This window comes from Benincasa hispida, chromosome 1 (assembly GCF_027475165.1).
Source record: "Benincasa hispida cultivar pf3 chromosome 1, pf3_genome.v1.1, whole genome shotgun sequence".
NCBI classification, from domain to species: Eukaryota; Viridiplantae; Streptophyta; class Magnoliopsida; order Cucurbitales; family Cucurbitaceae; genus Benincasa; species Benincasa hispida.
Window position 1 is genome coordinate 11,613,724 of NC_143478.1, and position 5,842 is coordinate 11,619,565.

The following is a 5,842-nucleotide window of genomic DNA, read 5'->3' on the forward strand; positions in this document are numbered from 1 at the left end:
CTTGGTCGGTGGTGGGAGTATTAACTGAAGAAGTATTTTTTTAGCTAATCCTTCAAGCAAAGAGGGAGATTTTTGGATAAGAGTTCGTGAGGTCGGTGAAGAAGATGAAGGGGGGCTTCCGGAATGAGATTCAACAAGGAGCTAGGTGAAAACTGAGGGGAAAATGGAGATAGTCTGCAACTCGAGCTAATCTGAGGGAACCGTGGTTTTTAGGAGTTTCTGGGCTATGGAGATCGAGTTTGGAGCTGAAATTTTGAGGGCGAGAAAGTGAAGTGGTTCAAAATTTCTACGAATTGGAGCAGAGATGAAGTTTCGGTTGATTTCAAGCTATTTAAGGAATTTCAAAGCTCCAAATCCAAAGAGGCTTTGAAGTTGTCTAAGACGCAATGCCCCTTTGCCAACCACACACCCCACTAGCAACTGTAAACCACGTTTTGGCCAAACAACAATCGATGATACTTATAGGCCTAAGGGAACGAGGCAGTAACTGTGAGTGGTTTATTTTTGAATATTTGATATAGAAAGTAATTATATAGACAGTATATTATGATTTAATAGATGCTTAGATGATCTACCATGATAAAACACTACAAGAAAATATGTCTATCACAACGATTTTTTTGCAGTGATTTGACAAATATTGCAAACCATTATAATATTACAACGTTTTTAGCAACACATGTCTAAAATGTTGCTCTTGATATCAATTGCAGCAGTTTGGTCACAACGTTTTATTAAAGTGTCGTGATAGAGATTCAATTGCAACAGTTTCACTAACAATGTACTTACAATATGTTTATTACAACACTTAGGTTGCAATATTTGTTCTTAATATAGCAATAGAGTCAAATTTAATATTTTACTTAGAATTAGAAAAAATATAATGCCTAAAAACACAAAAGGAAAAAACAAAGAAAAGGAAAAGAATAAGAGAAGCGGGAATGGATTTTTATGTTAAGTGTGGCCGGTGGCCACCATGACCTTTTGTCTTCACCCAACTCCTCTATCCAAAACACAAAATCCCACCATCTTTCACACCCCGCCTCGCAAAATCCCTTTGTCTTCAACCTTTTTCTCCTCATAAAATCTTTTTGTCTTCACCTTTCCTTTAATTTTCAATTGTTAGGACGGAAGTTCCGAAAGTGCCAAGAAGGAAATCTAGGTATCTTCTTATACATCAGTTTTGTGGGTTTTTTTGTCTTATCAATTTAATTTCAACCTTAAGCATGAGTTAGAATGTCAGATTTTAGCATACAATCTGTCACATTTCGTTCGGAGTTGCTACACTTCCTTGACTTTCTTTAATTTGTAACTTAAATGCTACCATGTCATTTTGTAATGTCTACATATATTTTTCAAATATTGTTATTTTCTTGACATTCTGTTTTTTTTTTCCAAGGTCTGTGTAGCTTGAGTTTTTTTGGCCTTTTGAGATGTTGAAGCTTATTTTTAGTTGCTGGTTTTAGTCTCTAATGGGGTACTGAAAGTGGGTATAATCGATAGATAAGAAGAAAATGTTTGGAAGATTCTTTCCGGTTGATTCGGTGGATTTCAAATCAACACAACAAACAATTACTTTGCCAAAAACTCAAATCAAATGAGAAAACATAAAGCCTAAAATCAAGCTCCATCTTGGCATCAAAACTTTGACTAAGCCATTAACCCCAACCACTTTTGTTTACAATTGAAAAGAATGGAATGACAACGTTTTTTTTTTTTCATTCATTTTTGTGAGTACGATTACCACATCCATAACGAATTTAGCCCTTGAAGTCACGAACACAGTTGTTTTTAATGCACTGATAAGTGAGTTTTTATTTTAGAATATACAATAATTAGCCAACCTCATTGTTGGGCAATTTTGATTTTATGAACCTAATTCAAAAGGCTAATATCTTTTTGATTGCTAGAGTTTTTTTCTTTCTTCTTATTCCATTTTGATTCTTAATTATAGTTGTTACTCATAGTATTTACTTACTTTCTGGACTAAAAGTAAATTAGAAAAATTAACTAACTTTAGATATGAATATATGTTATGTATTTTTTGTGGAGGAAGACAAAATTGAATAGAAAATTTTTTATGTGAAAGTGAGTTATCATTAGTTGTAGATATTTTGAGCCATATCTATGAACTGTTCCATTGCCAATTCTAGCATCACAGAATCCAATAGCCTCTCAGTTAATTATGCCTTTTATAACAAACCTCTTGTGTCTTGTGTGTGGTTGAAATTCAAATTAGATTTTATGGAATAGAGAGAATTAGCTAGTACTCGTTTTGTTGCCCAACTTCATTTCCTTTTGCATCTCCTTCTTGTCTTATGTGTGGTTGTAGCAGATATTAAACCAGTATTTACTTTATAAGAAAATTATAATGGGAAAAAAAAAAGATGTTGATTACATATGCCTTCTTTTATATTGAAGCTTTGATTGAAGAAATTTGGTCTTTTTTGGTGTTAGTAAAGCAATGAAGGGATGCTTTTAAATCCATATTACCTTCCACCCATGGTGTATATATGAAAGCACAATTACTTTTACTTTTTGCAAATGTATTACTTTTAAATTTCGTCTACCACTTTATCTCTTTGCTCCACATGGCAGGGAAATTTTATTGTGGATTTTGCACGAACGTGAAAAAGCAGCTAGTAGCTGAGAGATAGTTATATATGTCATTGGATTGAGATGCTTTTTTTTTATTATTATAGTATTATTGTACTCATAATGTTGTTTTATTTCTACAGTACTTTTTATACATCTTATATTGATTTTATCATACCATATGATGTATACGTGAATACTTTAAGTGGATTCATTCAAAGCTTGAATGTTTTTTTTTTATTATATGGTATAACTATCGTGCAGTTATGGTAGCTATATATTATTGTTTGCATAGAATTGTTTGATGACTTTTCTTTGTCTCTTAATTTGTTTATCTTGTTTTTATGTTTATATATTAACTACTATTTTACTGTTAATGTGGTAGATTAATCATATTAATGGACAAGAGTTGGATTGGTAAATCTGGAGTTATTTAGATGGAGTAGCCTCATTTCTAAACTTTGCATTTGAGAATGCATCTCAAGATGGAAAGATTTTGTGTCCATGCAAAAAATGTGGAAACACATTTCGGCTTGATAGAGAAAATGTCTGTGATCATTTAGTATGTAATGGATTTGCTAGAGGATATACTTGTTGGATTTTTTATGGTGAATCTACTTTGGATCGTTCAGTTGGCCAAAATCAAGTTTTGAATGAATCTTCCATTCATGAAAATTTAGATGTAGATGGACGTAATAACATGCAAGACATGTTACAAGAGGCTTTTGGATATTTTGATGAGAATGCATTTCAAGGAGTTGGAGTCGATGTTGATGACACAACCAGTGAAACACCAAATATTGATGCATCAATTTTTTGCGACTTGGTTACGGATTGTAATTATGAGTTATATCCGGGATGTATAAGTTTTTCAAACTTTCATTTATTGTTCGCCTATATGATATCAAATGTATGAGTGGTTGGAGTAATAAGTCATTCTCGTTACTTTTGGACTTATTATGTGACGCATTTCCAGAGGGAATCAAGTTGCCCAAAACTTTTTATGGAAAAAATAGAATAATCAATAAATTAGGACTTGGATATGAAAAGATGCATGCAAAGATCCCACCAAGTAGAAATCTCTCTAGTTGCTCATAAGTGGAAAGATGGAAGTTACATGGATGAGGAGTTTGCTAAAATTGTTGTAAGTTCCAAATTAATTTAAAGATTTAAAAGTTTATTGTTTACTAATTATAATCTAATTCTTTAATAGGAAAAATTTCAAGAATGTATGAGTCAAAATGTAGATACTTCATGAGTTATGCCTACAAAGAAGGTGTTTGAACAAGTCATGTATAAAGAGCATTTTGGACGTGTTCATGGAATGGGATCAGGACCAACACCCATCGAAGTTTTCAAAACTAAATATCATCAATTTGGGGGGTCGAGATCACTTCTGAGATAAGTATGGAAAACTATGAAACTGTAGAAGAAAGATTTAGACTAACAAAACTAGAGTTTGAAGTGGCAGACATGCGGTTAGATATGAAGAAAGTACTTTCATTATTGATGTTGGGCATATTTTTCACAATTTGATATTACATTTTGACAGTACTTCATAGGATTTTGAATACTTTATCTTGAAATTTTTATGTTAATTCTTGATTAGTATATTATTACTTCCCCTAACAATTTTTACTATTTTTGGAAGTACAAATGAAATTTGAAAAATAGATGCCAAAGGCAAACAAGAATTATAGTTAAATTATAAATTTGTTGGAAAGTAGGTTGTAACAACGGTTGTGATATAAGAATTAAAATTATTTGTATAAGATCAATTAATTATTGCAGCAATTATCAAAGAATTTCAATGTTTACATAAATTGTGGCAATAAAGAAAAATATATTGTTGTTGATATTAGAACTATTGAAGCGTCAAATCTTGCAATATGATCAAATTACAGCAGTTATAAGGTACTCCTAACATTTTTGAACTGATCTGAATTAGCAGAGGTTACTCATTGTTGCTAATTTATGTAAAGAACTATTACCATTGAAATCGTAATTGTAACGGTTCACATATGATTGCAGCGGTTACTAAACTATTGCACGTGAAACAACAGTTGCTAAAATGTTGTATTTTGATGTAATTAACCACTACAATATAGGTACCCTATTGCAACGGTTATTGAAGCTGATTTCAACTGTTGTTAAAAGTGCTGCAATAGACCCTTTCAACAAAACTTTTACCAGCGATTTGTGAACCACAGAGAGAGTTTACAAGAATTTAACAAAGAGAAATTAATTGGTTCTCAGTAATTGTGCCAATTTGATGGAGAGATTTACGATTGACTGCAAACCTCTACTTATCAAATAATATTTATAATTCACCAAACCGACTACTTATACTACTAGGTAGCACAAGTGACAAGTACGAGGTCAAGCCTCAGGGAGCCTAATATACAATCTCTCTAAGCTAAATTAGTATATGGAAAGCAATAAAAATGGGGGGTTTGGCTGTTTAGATTGACAAAAAAACTAAATGCAGAAAAATAAGATAGATTGAGAAAGAGAGAGAACAAACACGAGATTACCTTCATTAATTTAGAGATCATTGGGATATCTATGAATCTATTCATCGGTTAATCATGTAAACATTCATAGATTAACTAGTCGAATGTAGGGAAAGCCCTACAAACTCTCTATGAAAACCAACATGTCGTCGATTCCTAAAAATTAACTAAATGTTGTCACGCAAGCCCTTTCATTTAGTTAATCGCAATAAGTTCTTGGATTGATTAGGACATTAAGCTAAATTGACCAACTAACCTAATCAATTTCCAATATTTAGGTTTGGTTATCTTTTATGTGATCCTAGAAGTGTAGCAATCAAGCCATAATTCCAAGTAAAACCTATTGCTACTCAAATTAAGCTTGCCTTTGATGCAATTACGGACATCTAAAACATACATAGCAAGGAAGAACAAACATACAAGTATATGCAATTAAGCTGTTAATTTAATCTACCTATATGCTCATTCTAAAAATTCAAACAAAGAGAGGAAATCAATAAGAAATAGAAAGTTCCAAGAATAATTTATCAAAATCTCATAAAATTTAAAGAAAACGGCCTACGAACCTTAAGACCGATGATTGGCCTTCAACCGTTCATTGAATCCAAATCACGATGCCAAAATTGGCCAAAAATGAACTTAGACCTCTAAAAATTAGTGTAACTCTCCTCTCTCTTTATCTAAAATGGAATAAAAATCTATTTATACCAACATTGCAACACTGAAGGCAACAT

At 32.1% G+C, this 5,842-nt stretch overlaps 1 long non-coding RNA gene across 1 annotated transcript; it reads left to right on the forward strand.

Annotated features, from left to right (window-relative positions):
- Positions 1–501: 501 nt before the first annotated feature.
- Positions 502–3,550, forward strand: LOC120092217 (uncharacterized). The gene is made up of 2 exons (XR_005485934.2): positions 502–1,162; positions 2,981–3,550. It is a non-coding gene; the product is annotated as an uncharacterized LOC120092217 (long non-coding RNA).
- The last annotated feature ends 2,292 nt before the right edge of the window (positions 3,551–5,842 follow it).